At 38.6% G+C, this 27,798-nt stretch overlaps 1 long non-coding RNA gene across 1 annotated transcript; it reads left to right on the forward strand.

The window, feature by feature from the left end:
- The first annotated feature begins 1,549 nt into the window (after positions 1-1,549).
- Positions 1,550-27,798, forward strand: LOC144454784 (uncharacterized). The gene is made up of 2 exons (XR_013483321.1): positions 1,550-1,680; positions 24,757-27,798. It is a non-coding gene; the product is annotated as an uncharacterized LOC144454784 (long non-coding RNA).

Here is a 27,798-nt window from a genome sequence, read left to right on the forward strand (position 1 = left end):
AAGATGAGGGGAAAGGAAGTACAGGTACCTATTTTAGATGGCCTTCTCAAGCAGTTTAGCCATGAAAGTGAGGAAGACAGATGAGGATAGGCAGATCAAGTGAGGGTTTTTTAAGGATATGGAAGACGTGGGCATATTTATAGGCAGTAGAGATGCAGTCACCAGACAGGGAAAGATTGAAGACTAGTGAAAGAGCAGGAATAATAGATGGGGCAATCTGCTGGGGACACTGGGATGGAGTGAGATTATTTGTACATATGGAAGAGTTAGCTTTGGCAAGGAAAAGAGTCACCTTTTTATGTGAAAAAGGGTGGAAGAGATCACAGAAGTGAAGAAAGAGTCCATTTCAGGCATGAAGGATAGCCTTTTGAGTTAAACTGAATTAAATACATTTGAACTGAATTGATTGAAATTTTCTGATAGTCTCAGTTTACTGGTAGTGCCTGGACTTGTTAGTAATGAGTAATGGACCAAGACTGCCAGATAAACTTCCATAGGAAGATAAAAAAAAAATTTTCTGCTCAGCAAAGAGTTTGTTCCAGCCACCAATTACAACTGCAAGGAAGATATTTGCAGAGTAGGATCAGAGGACAGAGAGTTACTGGATTTGGCAGCCCAGACCACTATTGCTTCACTCATCTCCTGGCTGCCCAGCTGTCCTTTTGATCTTCCAAACTTAGTTCAAGGCATGCCTTCCCACCCAGCTTGATAAGCCATAGTTTCTACTTCAGTACATTGGAGAACAAGTTGCCCTTTCAAACTGTCTAGTAGGAACTGAAGAGGGAGTCATTGCCCAATTTGGAGTCTTCAGCTGTCTGATTATCTGTGCATCTTCTCTTGATCACCTTTGTGCATTGTGCCTTCCTCCTCACACAATATTCGACAACCAGCTAACCTGTGGAATTTCTGCGAGCAGTAAGGTTCTCTCTGAACTGCAATGGTCATGTGTTGACATGTTTTTTCTATTGCGGAGCATTGAATAAAGCACATGACTTTCCAAAGAGTAGCCACTTTCTTCCTTATACCCCCATCAAATACCCTTGTGGTTGCATCAAGGACTATGGCAGCTAGGTGTACCCTGATATAGTGGGGGAAAGTGCTTGACCTGGAAACTTGGGCTGGAGCCCCAACTCTGCTTATTTATTAGCTTTGTGACTACAGGTTGGTTGCTTAATAGCAATGCTCTACGTCTTTAGCAAGTTAAGCCACTCAGTCCTGTAACTCCACCCTAGGGTTGAACTAAGGGGTGTTGGGGGAACTCAACTGAAATAATAGATATAAAGCACTTTGCAAACCTTAAAGAGCTTTATACATGCCAGTTATTATTATTATTGCTGTTGTTAGCCTACAGTTACTAGGCCTCCTGTCTAGTGATGACTTTATTCCCTAAAATTTCTACTATAATTCTGCTGAGCTCAATTAATGTTTATAGAACAATACAGAACTGTGCTGGTCAATGTTTAACAACTTGGCTGGGAGGAGGGGGTTGCGTGCATACACATTTTTAAAGTTTAATCTACAGTATTAACACTTTCTTCATTCTAGATAATCAACAAAACAGTAAATCAAGCCCTGACTTAGAATGATTGCCAATTCTGACATTTAAATGCTCACACGGAAAATTTAGCAAGCAGCTCTAGGAAGCCAGTTAGAGCTATCTCCAGCACACTATCCCGATTGGTGAGTGAGTGCCAACTATATGTATGTATGTATGTTTACATATGTATGTATGTGTGTATACTGTTATCCCTTCCCTATTGTGTGCATTGGGGGCATGGCACCCCCATGATATGGAAAAATCTACATAAAATTTTTGGCCCTCGCTTCGTACCCGAGAAGTCTGAAATTTTTCTTTTTCTCTTATGGGGTGTTTACAGTACTTTATTATAAAATTTGGATAGATATTATACAATACTATACATATATTTTATGCATTTCTGAGTTTCTAAAATTTTTCTGCATCTTCTACTAGCCTTTGCATGTTGTTTGCTGCTTCTGCAAAATTCCCCCAAATTCCCATTTAATTTCTTATGCTGACCTGCAATACAGCGAAACCTCGATGGGGAAAGTCGTGGTGTAGAAGGGATAACTGTAAACACACACACACACACACACACACACACACATACATATACACATATACACATACACACATACATATACACACATACATATATATACATACATATATATGTATCTCACTAGATAATAGCCAAGATAATATGTAGTCAGCCCGAATGCCCAGATCATGCTTCACACCATCCACTTTGTGCATCTTGCTATCTTGTTCATTGATTGATGACTGATTGATCTGCTTTGTTCTTCCTTGCTTCCTTTCTACCTCTTACTCTGGGAATAGTGATCAAATAAATATTACCACTGTTTCTGCAAAGAACATGGCAACCCATTTGGCTATTCCATGGCTTTACTTACCATTACTGTGACACTTTTTGAACACCACTTCTCTACACGTGTTATCTCCTCCTTTAAGTTTCTAGGGAGAAACGGACTGTCTCACTTCTGTATTTGTAACCCCTGCCCAGTGCTGCTTGGTACATAGTGGATACGTGCTTTTTGTTTGTTCATTTATTTATCTCTGAGCCCTATCTATAAAATGGAAATAATATCATGTACTACATAGAATCTTCGGCTTCCTTCAAAGCCCAACTCAAATTCCACCTTCTATATGAGATCCATCTTGCTGTCCCCTAGTTGCTAGTGCCTTCTGCTCCCCTACCCCTTGCCAAATTACTCTGTATTAACTTTGGATATATTTAGTATATGCTTATGTGTGTACGTGCTGAATCCTCCAATAGAATGTAAATGACTTGAAGGCGAGTCTATTTTATTATTTTTTATTTACTATTTTGTCTTTGAGCCCACAGTGCTTTGCACAATGCCTGCCCTCAATAAATGTTTGTTGTTTAAGTAATTGATAACTCATAGGGTTGTTATTATTGCTGAAATAACACATTTGTGTTCCAATGAAAATGTCCCAGTTTTCCCTATAATCAGAGTTTATCGCTTTGTCTTAAATGTATTTCAGAGTATAAGTGTTCTTGAACAATAATTTGGGGATTAGTTGCCTTTGTGGATTTTGAATGCTGAATATGTTCTTGTTTCACAGTATTTGTTAGATTATGCTAGCTTGTTGCACGTTGAATGCACCATTGGGATCGCCATAGGCTTTTTCTGATGGGATCACAAGGCCACTGAAAGCTGTTTACCACTTGTTAGTTCAGAATGGGCAGTGACTCAGTCTCACTATATATGTAATCTAGTTGGGACAATTGTTCATATTGTCTGTGATATCTGATGGTGCTTTGTACACCACATTCATTTCCAGTTGATTCCATCATCACATTCATAGTTGTGTTTTTCTTTGGCTCTTCTTTGGCCATTCAGACCGTCATTATCCTCATGCTAAGCAGCTTTGCCCCTTCAGTTTTGAGAGAAGATGGGCAAAGATAATGAAGAATCTATATAAAATGAACAGATGTTCTTTTTATGTTGATTTTGGTCACTTACTCCTTCTGATATCTATGCCCAAATGTCTCATGTCGATAGGTTTAATTTCTTAACCCTCTTGTTTTCTGCTCTTGTTTCTTTCTCTAGCTCTCACCCTGCTCTGCTAAGAGTTGCTCAGTCACAACCTTTGTTACAGTTTCATTTTCTAGGGAGAATCTGGAGTCCTGTGTGTTTCTCTTGGCTAGCCCTCCCCTCAGTGGCAATATCCATAACCTCTCTGCCACCATTCATCCTTCCTAGGTTGTAAGTTATCTAGGTGTTAACCTTTAAACTCATAGGTCTCACATGTGGGTGCTACAGGATGTTTCTTATCCCAGATCCTGTGCAAAAGAATCACCGGTTTCACTTTCTGGATCATATTCTATCTAAAACTTGTTCACACTATTACTGTCGAAACCAAAGAAGAAAAATACATTCATGTACTTTTATGATGCCACTGTAGGGCACCAGGCTGAGCAGAGGAGTGGGAGTTATAGCAACAAAAATTTAATTGAATACTTTAAATCAAGAATTTGTGCACTGGGGGAAATGAGAAATTCCAAGTTACAGCCTTTTGTTGCTGGCATTATATTTTAAAAATTGAAAACTTTATGTCTTCACGTGTGTCTCTGTGTTTCAGTGGACTCCTTCTTTTAGAGCAAGGGTCAGGGAGAGGTTCTCCTATAGTTCCTTAGAACAGCTTTTCCTAAGTATGTGTGAGTACACTGGGGTGGGAATTGAGGAAGTGCAAAAATACGGAGCAATAATTTTCTTTTCTACCATGTTATCTACCAGTTGGGTCTTCATTCATTGATATAACCTTCATTGCACTCTTACCCTCTTTACACACTCACACACACACACACACACACACACACACATAAACACCCACGCTCCTTCCCTCCTACCTCCCCTTTCACCCTCTCTCTTTTGATCAAATTGACAAAGAGGAATGAGGAAATGCAGGACATCAAGATACGTCACGTGTACCTTTCTGTCACACCAATGCATAATGGGATGGGACACAGTGGTCTAGAACAATGGCCTTATGGTTCAGCATTCTTTATTTATAGCAATTCCCCCAACTTGTTGCTGGGACACTTCAAGATGTTGAATGACAGCTTAAGAAGAACTACATCTTTTAGACCTGTACTTTCCTTAGAGATTGTTTATCTATCTACCTATTAACATAAACTCTTGCAGATTCTGCTCACATAATCCAGTTGACATTATGACAATCTGAGGACAGAACATTTTCTACTTGGGGAAACCCTCTCTGTATCAAAACTCCTCTTCACTTGGTTCAAGTCAGAATCACTGACCTATTTTCTCAAGCCTCGTTTTTCTTGTATCCATAAAGAACCTTAGCTATAAAATCTGACAGCCGTATTGGGGTCCAGTTGTTCTCCAAACAGGGCAGATTTTTCCTGATGGATTGAGACCCCTCATGGAATCTCTTTAAGGCATTTTGAGGTTCACAGAGGTCCCTGAGATGTCAGAAAAGTTAGTGCCAAGGAAGATCGCGTTCTGTTCATTCTAGGCAATGAGAAGTTCCACTCTTGTTCCTTGACAACCACATCTTTCTTTTTCTCATATCAATGCTTTAAATCTGTTGTAGAATTTAAAAGGCACTTTATAGAAATTACTTAAGCAGAGAAGTGGGCTCACTGGATTGCTGAAGATTCTCTGAATAGAAAGAGGAAAAAGGGACAGAGTTGGTCAGATTTAGCAAAAATCTCTGAGACAAGACATGGGGGAAATAAAAAAAAAGAAATAAAACAGAGATGAAGAGGAGAGAGAAAATGGGTAGGGCAGGAAGCTCATAGTGTTAGACCTCAAAAAAACTTTATAGATCATCTAATCCAATCCCTCATTTTCCAGATGATGAAACTGGAGATCAGAGAAGTTAAATGACTTGCCCAAGTTCACATCACTAGTAGAAGAACCATGGGTAGTAAATAGAACCATTAGTTGAACTCAAGGGGTCTGACTCTAAATCCACCACTTCCACTACACCATGCAGCCTAGACCTGATTGTAAGAAAAGAGAAATACACACACACATATTAACTGAAACTATTTGGTATGTAGGTACAACATATATTTATTAATATTAATTATTAGTCACCATTTAAAACATTTGTTCATATTAATTATTTTATGTATGAATATTAGACAGACACACCAAACAATAGTATATAAAACAGTTTTAAAGTTGTATATATATTTATATATATAAATATGTGTGTGTGTGTATAACAAGTCCTGCTTATTATTATCAATTATTTGATTAAAACCAAATAACGTAAGGAGGAAAATATGTATATTCACTGAAATAGACAAATAAATATGCATATCTTCAATATATAAACATTAAATATACATGTATAATAACATACACATATAGCTATATCAACCTAAAATTATATATACATATATATATCTCCATCTAAAAACTGCTTGGTATATAGTTTAATATTTATACCTAATTAAATATTTATAAAAAATAATTAAATATTAATAAATGTATATTAGACTACACCCCAGTTTTTATATTGGTCCTCCTATGCAGAATTATATGTAGGATCACATTACTAATTTTGCTATTTTTTTTCTGCTTACATATTTTGGTTTTAATAAAATAAATAATAATAATAACCAGGGGCTGGTCTTTTTTTTCCTTTGTAATTAACCACAACACGTCTCTCTCTTTCTCTCTCTCTGTCTCTGTCTCTCTCTCTAACACACACACACACACACACACACACACACACACACACACACACACAACACACGCCCCCTTTCTTGCCCAGACCTAAGATTTCATCAGCAGGTGGCACATAGAGGTTAGTAGTGTTTTGGTGCTGGCAAGCTAGCCTAGGAGTCAGCAAGACCTGAGATTGAAGTCCAGCTTCTCATACCTACTTATTGTGTGACTGAACAAGTTACTAAGCCTCTCCATGCCCTAGGCAACTCTCAAAGACTAAGTTGGCAACTTAGTTGCTGATTTGCTTGAGTAGGAGACACTTAATAGATATTCATTATGGACTTCGTTGCCCTCAAAATCTCTTTTCCCTAAAGTACTTAAACGTTCAATATAATTCTGATGATTTTCCCTTTGACTCTATTAAGTCTTTCTGGATCAAGGTGGTTTAGTTAATTCTATAATTGCTACAACCTTTTACAGGGGTCAGTTACATTGTTTATTCAGGTAGTTAGCAAATTACTTAACACTTTTCAATGATTTTCCCAACACACCTGTGAAAAGGATTTCATACTGAATTATTCTCTGCTAATAAACAATGTAAAATTGCTCAGCTGGAGAGAGCTAATAATCCATTAAAAAAAATTCTACCAGGCCATGTTTTACTTAGTGACCTCAAAATTGTAGTTAATACTAACTACCAGAAGGGGGCCTCAGTCAACAGCTCTGAGGCTACTCTTTGTGGTGCCATAATTTCAGACTAGAGCTCAATTATTATAGGTTTTTAATCATTCTTTCAAAAAAAATAAATTACACTGAAATCATTCCCTGCATCTCAGAGCATTTCTGTACCTTCTCATTCATTTTAATAATGGATTTTTGAAGTGTTTAATGTTGAACATTCTTTAACATCTGGAATTCAAACCAGAATAAATAGTCCTGCTACTCTTAAATATGGATTGCATACATGATGCATGGTATTCCCAGCTTGACGTTCCCAATGTTTATGTCATTTGACTCCTTATCTTAGATTTAAGGAGCTCCACAATTTGGCTCCCACTTCCTTTTTTCTGGCATCAGTTGACCTTATACCCCTCCTGATTGGACTGCTAGCCATTCCCTGAACTCAATACTTCATCTCCTGACTCCCCTTCATAAATCTGTAAGCCATCCCCCATGTCTGGAATGTACTCTCTTCTCATCTCCACCTTGTTTTTCTTCTTATCTTCTCCCAAGGCTCAACTTAAACACTACCTCCTCTGTGGTGCCTTTCCTGACAGCCCCATTTGTTAGCGTTCCCTCTTCAATTTTTCTTGTATTATATTTTTTCATACTTTTTAAAAGTCCTTCTTCTCCCCTGAAGAATGGACATACTTAAAGAAAGGGGTGGTTTCATTTGTATCTCTATATCTCCAGTACCTCATACAAAAACCTTGCATGTGCTTGTTTGTTTGTTTGCTGACTTTGTGATTTTGTTGGTGTTAGGAGCTTGGTGAAGAACTTCTTCTACCAACCTAGAATCCTCTTTGTAGTCTTAGACAGTTGTGGCAGGCATTGAGAAGTTAACTTTCTTGCCTGGGGTCACACAGTCACGTATATCTGATGGGGAACTTGAACCTTCCTGAGTCTGAGGCCAGCTCTCTGAAAACAATGCCACACTACTTTGCATATAGTAAACTCTTAATATACTGTTGAATTAAACTGAATATATGAAGAATGTATAACCAACGTAGATTAGCCAATCACTCTCAATCACATTGGCAAATGGAAGATCTTCAGTACAGGGACAATGGGGAATTCTGTGTGTCCGAGTCCCCCAGAATTAGGGCTTACACACATGAGTATGTATTTTTTGAGGGGGACTGGAATATATACTAACTCTTCTAAATTAAAGCAATTCTACCACTCATTAGAGATCATGTTATATGAAAATTTCACTCCTTTTCCCTCTGCTTGTGAACACACTAATAGATGACATTTATAGAGCAAAATGCCTTGCAAACATTTCATAGTATCCTGTGGGATAACCACTGCAGGAGTTAGTATTCCCATTTTATAGATGAGGAAACTGAGACTTATAGTCTGATGCTAACTCCACTACACAATGCTAACACATTATGCTAACACTTATGCTAACACAACAGCTATTTTTCTGTTACATTCTTTTTGCTAATGGAGCACCCTCTTTGGGATCACTCCCCCAACTTTCACAGTTGGCATGAAAGCTGAAATACTGAGTATGGGGAGCAATTACCATGCTAGTTTGAAGTAACTGGGAGCCAGATTGTAGAAAGCTTTAAATGCCTAGCTGAGGAATTTATAGCTAATTCTTAATGCAACTGGAAGTGATTTGAAATATTTGAATGGCTATGGGGCAAGTAGAAATAGTCAGATTTTTGTCGTAAGAAAATCAATTTGGCAACTGGGTATAGGATGGATTGGAGAAGGAAGAACCTTAAGGGAGGGGCACCAATAGGAGGCTATTACAATAATCCAGAAGAAAGGGCCTGAATAGGATAGAGGCCATGTCAGAAGAGAGAATGTTGTAGAGGTAAGATTAATAAGACTTAGCAGAAACTGGTTGAGTATGGGTGTGGGTAAGAGTCAGTGTGGAAAAAGCAGTATCTCTAAAGTCAAATGACATGCGTTCAAATTCTACCATTGAAATACTTGGGCAGGTCAATTAAAATCTCTGGGCCTAACTTTCCTTATTTGTAGAAACGAAGGGGTTGGACTACATAGCCACTAAAGACCCTTTTAACTGTTGATATATGAATCCAATGACTCAGACGATGTAAATGAGGATGACTAAAAACATGGTAGTTCCTTTGACAGAACAGAGAAGTTGTCGTTCAGTCATTTCCAACTCCATCTGGGGTTTCCTTGGCAAAGATACTGGAGTGGTTTGTCATTTCTTTTCCTTTTACAGATAAGGAACTGAGGCAAATGGGGTTAAGTGACTTGCCCAGGGTCATACAGCTAGTAAGTGTCTGAGGCCAGATTTGAACTGAGAAAGATGAGTTTTCCTGACTTCAGGTCTGGTGCTCTATCCATTGCACCACTTAGCTGCCCATGGAAGTTAGGAGGCGGGACAAAAACCATGCTATAGAAATAAGAAACAAGAGAGGTCAAAGACTTTGAATTATGCCTACAATAGAAATGGTGAAGTTTGGAAGAGGAATTAATTCATTGAGAAACATGAGTTTTGTTTTAGACATGTTAGATTTGAAGTAGCTCAGTGGATAGAGCACTACTAGTCTTGGAATCAGGAAGATTCATCTTCATGAGTTCAAATCAGCCTCAGACTTTTATTAGCTATGTGACCTTGGACAAGCCATTTAACCTGTTTCCCTCAGTTTCTTCATCTGTAAAATGAGATGGAGAGAGAAATGGAAAACCACTCCAGTACCTTTGCCAAGAAAACCCCAAATGCGATCACAAAGAGCTGGACATGACTGAAACAACTCAAGAACAACAAAATTAAATGTCCAGGTAGAAATGGGAAAACAAACAAAAGAAGAAACTGGAATGCTATATGATTGTAACAGGGGCTTGGCCAATGAGTCCTGGGAACATGCAAATTCAATGAGCCTGCCTCTGGGAAGTGTCTGATAACTCAAATGAAGGACTACGGCTCTCTACTTGGAAACATGCACAGGCATTGTGTCTGGTCTTCTTACCTCGTGGAGATGAAGAGCTTTTCAACTGGCTACTTAGCCAGAACAGGGAATGCTTATAAAAAGCACTAACCAGATTAGAGTCTTTTTTCTTTCCTGGGTGTCATCTAGAGAAGACAGGCTGTAAACTTCTGGTTGGGGGCACAGCTTTAACCTCCTAACCCAGGCACCCCACATGTAGTTGTGAATACAGGTCTCAGTTCTTTACCTCTTTGTATTTATTCTTTCCTGCTCGAAAGTGATAAAGTATAGGACTAGATTAGACCTTGTGAGTTTCTAATGATGAGAGAGCAAACCACCAGAGCTTTGGAAGGTGAAGTCTATGCCAGGTTTCTCAGATAGCTTAGCCCCGTGATGAGCAACATCTTGGACCTGCCAGACCCCAGCTTTGAAGTGGATTGAAGACAGCCAAAAGAGAATGAAAATGATCCAACATCAGCAATGCCTTTGGAAGTGAACTAGGTGGTCTGAATGCTACTTGTAATAGGAAGAATATGCCCCTATTATTGGGGAAAATATTTGTACATCTGTTCTTGCTAAATCTTCTCAGTAAATATCCCTTTGTGAGAGTTAATTGATGTTAATTGGTACAGTGACTCAAAGATAAACAGATCCAGGAGGTCAGCATATTGACTTAGAAAACCATAAATTAATATTATCTATGTTGTATTATGTTTTTTGTTAAACGTTTTCCAATTCCACTTTAATCTGATTCAGTACTTGGGAGTTTCGTGGAGAGTTTGACAATTCTGTGTTAAATGATACTAAATGATACTAATCACTGTCAACAAAATCACTAGTCGACAAAAATTTGGGAAGAACATACTGGAATGGAGACTTGAGATATTAGCTTTAGAGAAACATACTCCCAACACTTCATTGGTACCTCCTGGAGCCCTGAGGGGGAAAGTTAGCCAGCTTGGTCTAGGAAACTCAACTCATCATTTAAAATGGGATTTGGGATAAGGATCCTTAGAGCTTATAAAGGCTCTATAATTATAATAACCAAGAAGCTAGACACTGGACAAGAGTTGTAAAAAAGCACCTCCTTCCCTTCTTTGCAGAAGTATGGGACTATAAGAGTGTGAAATGTTATGTGCCCTGGTGTGCTGGTTGTTTTGCTGAATTGTTTTTGTCTTTTTTAAAAAATTCTTTGTTGCAAAGGATAGCTCACTGATAGTATACTCATAAATAGAAATAAAAGTGTTAAAAAAAAACCAAAGATATCAACAATTTTTTTTTAAAAAAAGGAAAAGTGTTGAGATTGTGGGTGGAGTGCAGTGGAAAAGAAAAGGGAATGAAAAGATCACCACTGAGCAAATGGAAGAAATGTATGCAAATAACTCCTTTTGGGTAACTCATATCTATAGATTTGATTAATCAATTAATTAATGGAGAATAAAAACTATTTACGACTCATTGTACCCCTACTCATGGTCCTCACTGGGAAACTCAGAATTCAACTCATGTCCAGTTCTCAATAGAAAAGGTAATAGAAAAGGTAAAAAGGGTCCATCTATGCAAATTCTCTCTCTCTATCTCTCTCTCTCTTCATATACATATGGTTACATATACATATTTATATCTAGTTATATGTTAATTACAGGTCAGCCTTTATTTTACATCACAAAAAATGCAACCAATACAAAAGACTCAAAAATCCTATAGTCAAGGCAACTCTCCTTCCCTTTGGAAAGTCCCAACTTCCCGAGGACGCTTGACAGTTTTCCAGGTGGATAACCCATCCTGTGGTTGAGACTTCTCAGAAGAGAAACACCCAGCGGAGGAGTTTGCTAAAGAGGTAACACTCTTCCCTCTGACATCAGTCAGGTAGTCAACAAATATTTATTAAGTGCTTACTATATGCCAGGCACACAGTTGAATTGGAAGACATCATTCTTAGCAAAGTTACTCCTAGGACTCTGAGAGAACTTGAGTGTAAGTACATTGTGGTCCTTCTCTGGGAACCTAGACCTGCCAGTGTGAGAACAATTGGAGGGATTGAATTAGCCTAGAGAGTAAGTAGGTGCGCACACACTCGTGTGAAAAGTATAAAGTACTACATAGTGGGTGTAGACACTCCCTACAAACAGTACCCAAAGGAGATAAAAATAATTTCATTTTGGGGGGGATGATTTAGGGATATCACCAATAACACCAATTCTTTGATAGAACATACTTTCCCTCATCTCTCATAGTCTATTGATTATTGAGTCTTGTCAATTCTACCTCCACGATATCACTTGTATCTGGTCCCTTCTCTATAGTCCTATTATCACCCTCTTTATAGATTGCTGTAGTAGCCTCCTAACAGGTTTTTCAGCTTTTACTTTTTCTTCCCATCCTACCTGCCACTTCCACAATGATCTTCCATTTACACAATCTTCACATATTACCTTTGTGCTCAAAAATCTTCCGTGGTCCCCTGTTCTCTACCAAGTACAACTAGCCTGGCATTTGTACACTTTCACAATCTGACAGCATTCAGATGTTATTAGCCTTTGCCCCCTATAAACTTAAACCAAACTACTGTTCTTTTTATCTGGGACGCCCTCCTTTTCCCTCTTTATCTGTTGCATTCTTACTTTCACCTTCAAAATCCAATTCAAATACCACTTGCTCCATGAAGCTTTCCCTAATAAACTTGGTCAGTAGTGAACGTTCCCTATGGACCTCACATTCTACTTTGTTTATAAACTTTCTGATGTACTCATCATATAATATTATTTATTACAATTTTCTTCAATTGTGTCATCATTGTACAAGAGAGGCAGCATTGAATGGTGATTAACAACCAACATCAAAACCAGTAAGAGTTGGCTTTGAGTTCTGCCGCTCACACGTGCTGGCTGTGTGACTCTGGAGAAGTCATTTAACCTCTTAGTTAAAAGGTAGCTAATTTTTTTAAAACTACAAGTTGCATAGAAGATGCCAACCAGCATTTGTATAGGGAGTTTAGAATTCCCTATACTCACTAAATCATAAGTCTGGTTACAGTTCCTTTTCTTATCCCTCTTACAAAATTATAAGATCAGTGAGGGCAGGGACCGCGTGTAATCTCAACGTTGTATGGCCACCGGAACCTAACACAATGTTTCACAAAAAGTGATAAAAATTTGTGGATTAAATGGAATTGAATCATTCTAGCATCTATAACATAATGATATAATGATATATTCAGGGCCTATAAAAGTATATAAGACAGCATATCCCTACATGAAATGACCCTCACATTGCTATACTTTATTTGGTTATTGTACCTGCTTTTATGATTTTCCTGCTTTGTCTCTTTCTGTCAGGCTGTTAACTTGCTATCAGTATTTCAACTTCTCTCCTCCTTTCTAATCTGTTGTTCCCAATCTGTTGTAGACTTAGAAATTTGGTCAATATACTCATTGGAACTATGTATAAAATAAGAGCAAATTGTCTCTGAGCAAGACCTTTAAAGCCCTACAAAAAGGCCGTGGATTATAGGATCAGAGATTTAGATCTGGAAGGGACATTATGGTTTAGCTGTGTTTGATTTTTCATGACCCTATGCACCATAGCACTCCAATACTGTCCATAGGATTTTCTTGGCAAAGATACTGCAGTGGTTTGCCATTTCCTTTTTCAGCGGATTATAGCAAACAGAGGTTAAGTGACTTGCTCAGGGTCACACAGCTAGTAAGCGTCTGAGACTGGATTTGGACTCAGGTCTTCCTGACTCCAGGCCCAGCACTCTATCCGGTGAGTCACCCAGCTGCCTCTAGGGATATTAGAGTCCATGAAGTCCATGCCTCCTTATTTTAGAGATGTGGAAACAAGCACACAAATTATACACTCCATGGTCATAAAGTTAGTAAGTATGCTAGTAGAGAATTGAATTTGGGCTTTCTGTTTCCAGGTCCAGTGCCTAGCCGTTATGGCACGGCTGTCACTCCATAATAGCAGCAGAGCCAGGATTTCAACCCAAACTCTCTGATGCCAAATCCACGGCTCTTAACATTGCACCAAACTGATGCCTCTTCTTTATGGAATTTTGGGAGACCTATTTTAGCCTTTTTTGACTTTATTCCCTGGTCATAACTGAGGGGTTCCTACCACTGTATTTTGAGGAAGTGAACAGCTCTTGGGCACAGAGAAAAAACCTTAACCAAGCCTGAGGAGAGAACTGGCCCTGTCCTGGTGTGAAGTTACCCTTGGAATACTGAATCTTGCAATTTACAATTCAGTGTTTTATTCACCCCTTCAGATAAGAAGCATGCAACATAATGGGGAGCATAGAACCAAGGATACAGCCTCAATGGATGCTGATTGGATAAGCACATAATATATGGAATTAAACTCATTATGCCACTGATCTTATTAGGAACATCCCAAATAATGCTATGAAGCTCAACTTGAGAGATAATATCTCAAAAAAATCCCTGGTGGAACCTGATGGTTCAAAATGAGATAGAACCTATACCTTGTGATTCAAGGGTATAGAGAACTCTCAGATGAGAGAAGTCCCTCTATCCACACCGGACAGGACCTTCGGCATATTCTTAGAGTTGCTGAGGTCACTAAGATGTTAAGTGACTTGCCCATAGGTGAAGGAGAAAGGGAATAAGTATTTATATAGAGCCTACTATGTGGCAGGCACTGTGCTCAGTGCTTTACAAATGTTATTTCATTGGATACAACCATTGTATGCCAAGAGTAAGACTTGGATTCAAGTCTTCCTGGCTGGGATACTAACTCTTTAACCACGACACCATACTGCCTTCCATTTACTAGTAACACTTGGGTTTTCTCCCAGTGAAGAATCATTTTCAAGTTCACAACCAGTGTCTCCCATCTTAGCTGCTAAGATTCGTTTTTTGACTACTTGAGAAGCAGCCAGATGATGTATGTATTCTAAGGTTCAGACGCTTTGTATGTTATGGCCTGTATTGTTATGACTATTTATAAAATTCTCATCTAAGAATAAATATGGAAACGTTCTTCAAGTTGCTTTCTCATTGAGGGAGCTAGGTGGTGTAGTGGATAGAATGTTGGCCTGGAGTCAGGAAGATCTGAGTTCAAATCCAGACAGACACTTACTAGTTGCTGTATAACCCTAGACAACCTGTCTGCTTCAGTTTCACCATTTTTAAAATGAGATACTAATAGTACCTAGGCCATTTATGGTTATTGTGAAGATAAAATGAGATCATACTTATCAAATGTTTTGCAAAACTTAAAGCACTTACATAAATTATGATGATGATGAGCCTTCTCTCCAATGTCTATGGACTTCCCTGAAATGAATAAAATATTTGCTTCCATAGTATTCAAGATTTTTATGGGTATATAAATGTTTGGTCATGGTGTGGCTGAAGGATTGTATGATATCCTAACAATCTTCTTTTAAATAATATTTTATTACATGTTACATGTTAAATTACATGTTAAAACAATTTTTTTTAAGTTTTGAGTTCCTAATTCTGTCCTTCTCTCCCTCCTTTCCCCTTCCCCTCTCTGAGATGCTAAGCAATCTAAAGTAGTTTATACATGTGCAATCATATGAAACATTTCCATATTAGTCATTTTGTATAAGAAGACTCTAATAAAAAAAAGAAAAGGAAAGAAAGTGAAAAACATCATGTTTTATTCTGTATTCAAACAGTATTAGTTCTTTCTCTGGAGGCAGATAGCATGCTTCATCATGAGCCCTTTTGGATTGTCTTGGATCATGGTATTGCTGAGAATAGCTAAGTCATTCACAGTTGATAGCTGTACAATATTGCTGTTACTGTTTACAACATACTTCTGGCTCTGCTCACTTCACTTTATATCCATTCATGTAAGTCTTTTCAGGTTTTTCTGAAATCATCCTGTTCATCATTTCTTATAACACAATAATATTCCATCACAATCATATACCACAGCTTGGTCAGCCATTCCACAATTGATGCATCCTAGCAATTTTCAAAGGTCCTTGGCCTTTGACTTTGGTGGAGCTGCAACCAACAAGGGTAGTATTGTAGGACAAACTGTCCTAGTTTAGCTCTGAGCATCTCTTGGCAAGTTAAATTATGCTTTTGGAGAGACTGTTGCTCATATGCATTTGGACAAGCTTGTTTCATTTCAGCCCAGCTTCATGTCCCCAAGGGAGTCTCATCTTCTACTTTTCCCATCGTTTCCTTACAATTTGATTTCCTTTATTAGTTTTATCCATAGAAATAATGAAAATAGACACACCTCAACTGAGTGTTTCCTTGGTTGGGCATTCAGTATATGACTTTACAACTCTCTCTTTTGTCATTCATATCCTTGTTTATCCTAAGAAAAATAATTTCAAAAAGGGGTTTCCCTAAGGGACCATTTTTAATCTAAATTTTGACCCTTTCTCTTCCCAGTGTCAGCAGCTGCCATGACAGTCTCACTTACATACAATTGTAATATTATATCCTTGGGGTAGACCTTAAGGCATCACAGGATCATAGATTCAAAACTAGAAGAGTCCTTTAAGGCTGTGGAGTTCAACCCCCTTGGTTTTACAAATGAAGAAATTGAAGCCCAGAGAGGTTAAGTGATTGTCCAGGGTCCATTTGAGAAAGGAAGAAAGAAGGAAAAAAGAAAGAAGGGAAGAAGAAAGAAAGACAGATAGGAAAGAAGAAGGGAGGGAGGAAGGGAAGGGAGGGAGGAAGGAAGGAAGAAAGAAAGGAAGGAAGAAAAAAAGGAAGGAAGGAAAGAAGGAAGACAAAAGAGAAGAACAAAGGATTCAAACTCAATTGTCCCAATTCCAAATCCAATGCTCTGTATATTCAATGTGTCACCTAGGTACCTCTGAGGAAATGGGATTTCAAGAAATCCAGGCATGGAAGTGGCCTAATTTGTGGCTTAAATGGAATCTTTGATAATCTGATGATTTTTGAACAGTAATTGCAAAACCACATACAAGCAATCCTCAACATTCACACATTTAACTTTAGGGACTTCAAGCATTTGCATGATTTTATTAGTAACTTCATTTTTATTTTCATGTTGGCAACCCTACACATTCATGAATATGCGCAGTAGAGAAAAAAATGATTGTTCCACTCATAATTTCCAAACTCGAAGGATGGCTTGGCATAATGGACCAGCTGGCTAGAGACATCAAAGCTACTAATCCCAACAACAATAGCAGCTTCAAGGTTAAACATAAACTCACCTCTGCTCCCATATTCCAACATCCAAGGATCTCAAATGGCACACATAGTGGAAGTTGTTGACAGATTATTTCAAGTTGGTGCATCTTTCACAATCTCCACCACCATCCACCAGCCCTCAGGTAGAGAGTAACAGAGGTGATGTCTTTTCAACAGCAGAAAAGTCTCAGCAACCTCTCTCTTGATTTTCAGAGGGTAACCAAGGTGGAGAGGCTTACGTCAGTGTAGTATATAAGAACAACATCCTCATACTACCATCTAACAAAGTAGAAGATAAGATTCAGGTCAAAAATGTTTTAGTTTTAAGAATTGTATTTGTTTTACAAATTTATTTGTGATGCTGTAGATTTACTGTGTTATGAAAAGTGAATATTGTCTCAAATCAATTTTTTTTATTAAAATGTAAACACAAAATGTCACAGAACTCTAGGGAATTACTAGCAAGGAAAATGTTTTACATGTTACCAGTTTTATTTTTTGTACTGCATCTTATGGTTTCATTGTCACTGTTAGGAAAAGTGCATATTATCAAAAATAATGTTTTGTTATAAAGAATTATATGCACAAAAGTGTATTTTCACCAATCTCTAGAGAAAGATAACAGTTTTTGGTAGTTACAGGAAGCTAACTCCTCTACTTCCCTTAGGTTCAATGTATTAATATTCAAATTTTCTACTTTTGCACTGTTTTCTAGGAACATTACCCCCTCAAAAGGTGAGAATTGCCTATATACCTAAGGTAGCCAATAATACACAGGAACCTCTATTTATGAAACGCATAGCTTTCTTTAAAAGAAATATCACAATCACCCTCCTTCCTGTACTCTCAGCCCCATTCCAGAACCAATTTATCTATTTTATAAATCTCAATTTTTATACTTTGAGTCTGTTCAAAATGCATCTAGTCCCTCAGAATACGATGGTTATTAACCAGTGGTTGATAGCTCCCATGTCTGCATATTTTATTTAAAAACCAAACTCTGGCTAACATTGACAATGAGCAATGCCCAGTCAGAAATTTCCTAAATTATGCTTTGGTTGAATTTTCTATCCTGAAAGCCATTTGTTTGAGAAAAAGCTTCTGCCTTGAACTGGGCTGTCAACAAATGAAAGTCTGTTTACATTTTATAGGCATATTTATATTTCACTGCTCTCATGTTTCACACCAAAGAATAAGCCCAGAAAACACACTTTCATGTTTTAAGAGCCATATGACAGTTAGGGTCTTCAGCAACAACAAAATAAAATCGAAGGTGGAAACTTATGGCTAGCCAGAAGCACAGTGTATGAATTCAGATAACTATTCTTTTGCTGTGAATATTTGTGTCAATACTGACTTTGGTTGTTTACATGTAACTGTATTTGAATATGTTTTTTCTTTAATGCCATTGAGTGTGGCTTATTGAATAATGAATAATCCTAAAGAGTGGGGTATAAAAGTCATATTTGATAATCACCAGCATAGGGGTGGTAATTGATTGGAAGTCACAGTGTGGATGGGGTTATGTAAGAGAAGGCAGAGGGTCAGGTGAAAAGCCAATAGATTATGGTCAGATAAGGTGTTTGGGGGGATTCTTGAACATGAAGGTGGTACATTTTTGGGTGGTGGCAAGATCAAGGGTATGACCATTTTTGTGTGAGACTGAAGTGGGGTGGAGGAGTAGCTCATAGGAGATGAAGAGGGTGAGGAATTAAGTGGTTAGGGTGTTTGAAGGAGAATAAAAATGTGTGATAAAGTCCCCTAGTATGAAGGCAGGAATTGAGGAGGAGAGAAAAATTACAAGCCAGGTATCCAACTCATTGAGGAGGAGAGAGGAGTAACCCAGGGGTTTGAAGACAACTGCTACCAGGATGCTGATTGGATAGTACACATGAATAACAGGAACCTCAAAGGAAGAGAGGTTACTGAGTGATGGAAGAAAGAGGAGAACCTGGAACTGGCAATGGAAAACAAGGAGTATTCCAAGTCCCTTGTCTTGACCAGTGAGCCAAGGAGAATGAGTGAAAGTGCAGCCAGTACTAGAAAGGGTGGCTAACGAAGCTGAGTCATCAGGGGGAAGCCAGGCTTCATTAAGAGCTAGTGGATGGAAGGTGTGGGAGAGGAATATATTTAAGATGAAGAGAAATTTGTTGTTGCTTATGGAACAGGCATTCCAGAGGGCACAGCGAAAGGGCTGAGTGAAGTTAGGATGAAACTTTGGAGTCAAAGGGTTGAGGGAGGTGAGAATGAGGAATTAGGTGTTAGGAGTATGGAATGGGATTTGGATAATGATCTACAAGAGTTCAGAGTCACTGCGATGTGAAGAACATAAAACACGGAAAAATATTCTCCTCAAAGGGATTCACCATTATCATGGAGGATATTCACTTCAGAGGACAGATTTCTCATAGAGGCTGAGATCCTCCATAACGTCTTATTTTTCAAAAATATTGTACTGATTATATCAAGCCATGAAACATTTCAAAGCCTCCTAAAATAGATCTCTATCACTCAATAGTGTCCAGCCTAACCATCCACATAGGAAAAGTGTGTGTGTGTGTGTGTGTGTGTGTGTGTGTGTGTGTGTATACCTTAGACCATTATTGCAAATGAATAATGAGTTGGTGCAAGAATTAAATAAAAAGAAGAAAAAGGACTGGATTGCCTTTGGAAAATTACCAAGTTCTCTTGATGATCCCAAGCTTTTCTCTGAAACAAAGGCTCGTTTTTTAAACACTGATATTCTTCTAGGGATGTATGGCTATGAGTCATAGAATATAGCTACTTTTGAAGAACTGAAAGTGAGGATCACCTAAAGGGCAATAAAGAGGCACATGGTAGACACTAGCAAGCTGAAACACATTATAAGTAAGGAATTATGAAGGACACATCATCAGAGAAATGTATGAGCAAAACAGACTGGCATCAATTGGATACAACTGAACAAATTATGGCATGGGAATGTAATGGAATATTCTTGTGCCATAAGAAATGATTATTTTAGAGAAACCTAGAACAACTTACATGAACTGATGCACAGTGAAGTGAGCAGAACCACAGGAACCATTTATACGATGATAACAACATTATAAAGGCAACTAACTTTGAAAGATTGAAGAACTCTAATCTGGTTATTGATTTTAAAAAAACTGATTCTTTATTAGATGATCATTAAAGGACTAAAGATGAAGCAGGTTAACCACTGCCTCGCAGAGAGGTGATGGACTCAATATGTATTTTTTGACATACTCGGTGAGGGAATTTATTTTGCTTAACTATTTATACATATTACAGAAGTTTCCTTTTTCTTTTTCAGTGGGGGAGGGGCAGGAAGTTGAGAGAAAGGGAGTTGGGACAGGGTTGTCAAAAAAAGAAAGCAAGAAAAGAAGGTCATTGGACCATTTTTCAAAAAACAAGAGTCATAGAAGAGAACAGAAGGAAGGCCAAAAGGATTTGCAAATGATCAGGACAACTATGAAAGTTATAAATTAAATTTATTATACATTTTAAAGTAAAAGCAAGCTGTATATAACAGAAAATTGTTTTATGTTCAGTCTCCCTTTTCTGTTTTACCACATAAAAGCGCTTTTTTTTTTTTTGGATTTGTTAAAAATATTTTCTAAAGTGAACTTGACCTATGGAAAGAACAAAAGATAAGTAAACAAGCTTGGGTGGCCAATGGGTGTGCTCACATGAGCTGTTCTTAAGAGTGTCATAAAAAAACTCTGAAATTTCTTCTTTTCTAAGTACTGTCAGTTATACCTTGTAAATCACTCAGAATTCATATCACACGCCTTCAAATAAAGGTCACAAAAGTTGCCAGCATCCCTTCTTTGCTCCTTTCTCCTCAGTACTACACATTACAAATGGATTTCAGGCAGCAAGAGAGTAGGTCAGCAATTCTCCCCGCAGGACTAAACAAGAAGCAGAGATCCCATCATCTCTCTAATGTTTAAACCTTTTTGTTTGTCGCTTCTAAAATGATTTTTTTTAAAATCCTTTCAGTAAGTTCTGTTGCTATCTAATTTTCTGACTCACTCCTGCTGCAGTGTACTAAATGGTCCTCTAGTAGAGAGAAAAAGTTAATGCAGCCGCCTAAGCTCTTAATGCTTAAGAACTTGGGAGAATATGACTCATTTCCTTCAATTTTACAATATTTTCAAGGTTAAATATAAATCTAATTCTGTAGCATTACGTAGTGTAAGGTGTTTTAAATTGGCATTTGGTTCTGAAGATGGACAGTTTTAATTCACTATAAAATTGTTTTAAAGAGTATAAAGTGCACCATCAGTCAACGAGCATTCATTAAGTGCTTGCTATGTGCTGGACGTTATGCTTGGTGCTATGGGCACCAGTTAAAGACAAAACAGTACCTGCCCTGGAGGACTTTATAGGCTCTTGATGGGAAAGGCGGAATAAAATGTACACATACAAACAAATATAAAATATATAAAAAGTAAATGCTTACTTTTGAGTGGGGAGGAGACACTATCTTTTTGAAGGATCAGAAAAGGCCGTGTGTAGGAGGTGGTTTTTGAGCTGAGCTTTGAAGGAAGATCAAGATTTTAAGAGATGGCACTGTAGAAGAGGTATATTCCAGACATGGAGGACAACCTAAAATTAGGGGAGTAGGAGAAGGAATGTTCCATACAGGAAAGATGAAGTGGGACCATCTGTCTGGAATAGAGTGCATGAAAGAGCTCCTAAGCATTAAGCTTGGAAAGGCAGGCTTTAGACATCTGTAAAGGACTTGAAATGCTGAGCAAAGGAAATTTTATTTTATGCTAGAGACAATAGGGAGCTACTAGAACATTCTGAGCAGGTAAGTGGCATGATCGGGCCCATGCTTCCTCAGTTATGAGGGTTTACAACAGTGTGGAATTCCCCTCTATTTCCTTAAGATATCTCAGCTACCATACTTGCTAAGTCATGTGACCACTTGACACATGGACTAAATGAGGGCACCACTGTCAATCACTGTCAAATATTTATATACTAAACATTAGTATAATTTATTTCTTTATTGGGGGCTAATAAAAAGAAATAAAAATTTGAATTTTTCTTTTTCCCAATGGAAAATCTTGAACACACCCTGGGATGCACATACCCTGTTTCAGAGATCTGTTATAGAGAATAATTTTTAGAGATTCTATTCAAAGCTTGGTTACATTTTTAAAGTATCAAGAATGTCTTAAGTGCCCACTATTACAGAGAAAACTTCTTGAAGAATCTACAGGGACCATATCTTATTTTTCTTTGCAATCTTTATTGAGTTCCTTCTCCCTAACAATAAAAACTAATAAAATTTTGTCTAATCAAATTTTCAACTAAAATATGGATCATTTGTTCAGAGCCATTTTTTACAGGTATTTGGAAGGTTTGGGGGAGAGCTCAAGCAAGTCACTGCTTTTTGTGAAATCTTTATCGCATTGTTTCCAGATCATTTGCATTGTAAAGAAATTAAAGACAAGCATTTATTAAGCACCTACTATGTGCAAAGCACTATACTAGACATTAAGAAAACAAAGATTAGAAAATGAAATAGTCCCTACCTACAATAACCTTACATTCTGGGGGGGAGGGTAGATTAAACACCCACAAAGTTAAGTAAATACAAAGTATATGTAAATAAATACAAAGGATTTGGGGGTAGAAGGGAGAGTACTCAGAAAAGGGTATACGTTGGGGGTAATGCTTGAGCTGAGCCTTGACGGAAGCCAGGGGATCCAAACAATCTTGGCCTAGAGGACATCCTGGACAAAGTCATAGAGACAGGAGATGGCATGTACGTAGGAACAGCAAGAAGTTGACTTGGAACATAAAAGAGCATGAGGGTGAGTAATGTAAAATGATTATGGAATTTTAGTTCAGAAATTATGAAGAGCTATAAATGTCAAGCAAAGAAATTTGTATTTTATCTTAAATTAAACAGGGAAGCTTCCTGAACAGGGTAGTGATGTGGTCAGTCCTGTGCTTTAGGAGAAGAGGGAAGTGAGGAGAAAGGCAGGGGAGGGGATAGGGAAAAAAAGCCTTAGGAGCAGAAGTGAGGGAGTATTTCTGGGGAGAGTTGTAACTTCTGGGAGCTTTCATTCCGGGTATCCTGCCAATGAAAGCAAACAAAGTATTTTTGAGTGCCCCTCTCACCTTCCTGCCTACACTATTCCTTTCCTTTCCATCCTGATTCCTCCTCTTTTCTCTCTTCCCTCTTTATTCCCTTTCCTTACTGACCATGGGCAGAAGCAGTTGGGTGGCAGAAGGGGTGGTCAGATTTAGGAGGTGAATAGGAAGACCATTGCAGTTGCTTTTTTTTTTCTTTCCCCATCTCACGCCCTGCTCAGCATTATACACAGACTTCCAGCACAGGATTCTCCCATTCTGAAGAATTTCTAAAATTAGCATGCAAAGAAGCTGACATTCTGTCTTGAACTATGACTCACCCGTGCCTTGCCTGTGCTTTGCTGTCTTTCTGTTTGTGGCTCTTCTTCCTGCACGTGGGCTGCATTGTGAAAACATTTTCTGATGGGAAAGGAAATCAATTAAGGAGACCAAAAAAAAAAAAATCCCCTGACTGCTTCCTGTCTCTTGAGCTCTTTGGGGGGGGGGGGGGTGTAAAAAACAAAAAAGCTTGTGATTATTTAGGAAGCAGCTGAAGTTGAATAGTGTGATTGAAAAGCTTTACTAGTGGCTTCGTTGAGCCTGTCTGTGACAAGGTATCAACAATGACTGAAGACTACATGGTAGCTATCAATTTGTCCCAAATCCCCTGACTTTTTGTTTCGATATCACAGTGGTCGCATTGAGTTGTTCAGGAACAGATAAAGATCGTTTCAATATTTCTGTATTTTAAAAATGATCAGAGATTTCGTTGCTGTGGACAACCCTTCTATGCCTCAGTGTGTGGTCTTCATGAGTTGTGATGACAAAAAAAAAATCACCTGATGGACAATTTTCTGCCATTAAGGCTAAAACTCAGGCAAGAGACAAACAGCCTGTAATTAGAACCACACTGAAAATCCTTCAAGCTTGGAGCTTCCAGAGCTTGTGATCAGCAACTCAGCATCACGTCTAAGAACCAATGAGGCATGGGAATGTTGGTGGAGGGAATGGAGATTGTGGGGGAAATAAAAATAAATTATAGGCTGAGTTGGAAAAAAAAATTGAGGCTTTATGAAAGTAATCTAACTGATTTTTAAAACTGATCAAATGAGAACTTAGAAATTCCAAAGAGCAATCTCATTCAAAATGGTCGTTGACTTTCATATTTGAAAAGGAGCAAAATGATGTCACTGTGTGGGGGTCAAGGTACAGTGTATCTGACTGTGGCTGATCAGACTCTTATGAGCTCGGAAAGCTCTGCTGCAGGTCAGGCGCGAATAGTCCATGTGAACATTTGTGGAGATGTCTCTAAATACAAGCATCTCAGGTTTCTTTTGAGCTACTGCAATTCTGCTTTGCTCATAGAGTCCTTCTTTGATGCGGGCACACCATGCTGAGGCAAGGTGGGGGGGAAGGGATTCCTGTGCCAGTTTCTCCCATGCCTCACATTAAATTTCAAAGTTCTTCAGAGAGATTTTGAGAGTGTCCTTTCTGACCTCCTTTAAAATTGTTGTTTGCCATTCATTTTCCAAAAAGGACCAATGGCATCACCAGGTGATGTTTTGACTCATGGGTGAATTGGATTTAAGTGAGACAGAGTTGCACAAAGTAATCAGTCTCACTATCTCTTTCAGAGTCATTAAAGTCCAATAATGGGACAAAAGTCACGATAACTGGCCATTAATGGCCCAGGATGCAGTGAAAGACCAAGCTAAGCCCTCCACAGTGCCTGCTTCAGCCGCCTTCAACAAACTGTTCTCAATTGCCTGTCATGCCAGAGGAAGTCTTCACAGAATTGGGGTAGAAACCCCCCTACCTCATTGACAGGTCTGAGGTCTGTTGGTTAACCTCAACCTGGTTTAACCCGTCTGCCAAGGTGGTTTACCAGGGTATGGCCACTGCGCCTGCGATAGCTTCTTGGAGCCATAGGTGAGAGATGGGTGAAAGGTGGACACCAAAGGAGGATAAGCAGCCCTGAAAAGGGCCCAGCAAGCCTCCTACCAGAGGTGCTGGTCTCCCAGAACACCCCATACACCCCTTCTCCTCATCTCCTTCAAAACAATCATCTTGGGAAGATTTACACATATTCCAACAATATTACCATTGCTCAAAATACGTTTTGAACTCTTTGGAGGGGAATAATCTTCAGTATCTACAGCATAATCTTTTGCATCTATTCAACAGTAGCAAATATGTATTCTTTGAATGGATTTTACTTTATAGGGGAAGAAAAAAAGCAAGTCATTTGAAGCCAAGACTCCTAAGTAAAGTAAGTGATCAAGTAGGAGCAAAACCGGTTTGGAAAAAGATAAAACAAAATAAAAGGAGATATTACCATGGAAGTAAATATTTTCTTGTGTGGCTTACAGATGTGTGGCCTCATTGGTTTGCCCAGAAATATGCCGTAATTAGTCCCTTCACTGACCCAACTTTCATATCAGAAAGCAATTTTTACCAGTACCTTCTGTCAAACAACATTCATTCCATAATGACAGCAGATTTTTATTAAAGCACCTTCTACTTGCAAATCTATGTGTGTGTCAGCTAAACTTTGCTGCAACGCATTCCATAATGTATTTTCATGATATTTAGTGTACCTAGGAAAAAGTGCTAATTATCAAGATAGAGGACATGCATTCAAATCCTTCCTGGGACACTGGTGTGGCCTCGGACAAGTCCATTCACCGTCCTGGGTTTCAGCATCTTCATCTGTAAAATGAGGGTATTGGACTAAATGACTTGTGAGGTCCCTTACAGCTCTAAATCTGTTATTAAAGACTTTTTTTTTAAGTGAGGTGACTTGCCCAGAGTCACACAGCCAGGAAGTATTATGTGTCTGGGGCCACATTTGAACTCAGGTCCTCCTAACTCCAGGGCTGGTGTTTTATCCACTTCGCCACCTAGCTGCACCTATTAAAGACTATTACAACTACAAATGCTATCCTCGTGAATAAGTTGGCTGTTCTTGGTAGGAAGTATTATGGGAAGGCTATAACTCCTTAGAACATAAACTCTATTGTCTTTTCAAAGAACATGCCTCAAGGTCATTTCCTTTGGCTGTGGTCAAGTTATTTAGAGGTAACTGAGTATCCTTTGGAATTCTTTGTTGGAAGTCCACACTAGTTGTTTATTCCCTTGATTACCTATGCAATTTGTTGTCTGCTACAATTTTGCTTTAAGCCTTTAAACTGCTGAGAATATCTACCTGTTTCTAAAATTAAGATAATGCTCACAGTCAGCTCAGATGAGCAGTTTCTTTTGTAGCACCCTGGTTCCTATAGATAACAGATTTCTTCATTCTCAGTAGAGATAAGAAAGATGAGTGTTCTGTCTGAAGCCTGCCACTCCATCTGGCCAATCGATGACCTAGAGTCCCTAGGAACCAGAAAACCAAAACATTCCTGATATGTTAGAAATGAGAACTCTCTATTATAATGAAAATCTGGAGAGCCATCTTGAGTGTTAGTAGCTTATCTGAGGTTCTGTCAACCAGCCTTTGGGGCCATAAACCCTGGGAGGCATCTGGGAGCTGGATCTTCGCCCCTCCTCAGCCTCCAACCCAACAAATAGGCTAGTAGACTGCATGCAGGTTTCTATGTTGCTCAAATAGCTGCCGGTGATCCAACCTCAGTCGTCAGCCTGAGAACCAGCATAAACCAGGAATTCAGACTGACACTCCCCCCTTCTCTCCACACGCAGGCACCACAATATTGACACAAAAGGAGATCAAAGCCCGAACATTGCTCATGCTTCACTATCACCCCTTAGCCTCCCAGCTTCAACTGTTCTCTTAAATTAAATTGAACATTTATTAAGCACCTATTTTGCTCGAAGTACTGTGCTAGTTACTGGGGAGGGACACAAAGATAAAAACTAAACTGTCCCTGTCCTTAAGGGTTTATATTCTATCGATAGAACATAGATACAAGTAGTAAATGCAAAGTAGGATAGAGATAGAGACTGGACTTGTGATTTTACTGGCTTAGGGACCTCCCAGATGAGGAAATTCACTCTACCAATATAGGTCAGCACCTTCCCTATGAGCTATAGTCTTAAAGAGTTGCCTAGAGTACCACATCACACATATCAGATTGGCCAACATGACAAGACAGGAAAATGATAAATGTTGGAGAAGATGTGGGAAAATTGGAAGACTAATATATTTTTGCAGTCTTGTACTGATCCAACCATTCTGGACAGCAATTTGGAACTATGCCCAAAGGGCATATCACTTCTTGGCCTGTATCTCAAAGAGATCACAAAAACAGGAAAAGGACTCCCACGTACAAAAAATATTTATAGCAGCTCTTTTTCTGGTAGCAAAGAATTAGAAATTGAGGGGATGTCCATCACTTGGGGAATAGCTGAACAAGTTGTGGAATATGAATGTAATGGAATGCTATTGTGCTGTAAGAAATGATGAGCAGGCAGACTTCAGAAAAAACTGGAAAGACTTGCATGATCTGATGCTGAGCGAAGTGAGCAGAACCAGGAGAACATTGCACACAGTAACAGCCACATTGTGTGATGACTGACTTTGACAGACTTAGCTTTTCTCAGCAATGCAAGGATCTAAGGCAACTCCAGAAGTCTCATGATGGAAAATGCTATCCACATCCACAGAAAGAACTTTGGAGTCTGAATACAGATGGAAGCATACTATTTGCTCTCCTTCA

Source organism: Phascolarctos cinereus, unplaced genomic scaffold (genome assembly GCF_003287225.1).
Source record: "Phascolarctos cinereus isolate Bilbo 61053 unplaced genomic scaffold, phaCin_HiC Scaffold_7;HRSCAF=346, whole genome shotgun sequence".
NCBI classification, from domain to species: domain Eukaryota; kingdom Metazoa; phylum Chordata; class Mammalia; order Diprotodontia; family Phascolarctidae; genus Phascolarctos; species Phascolarctos cinereus.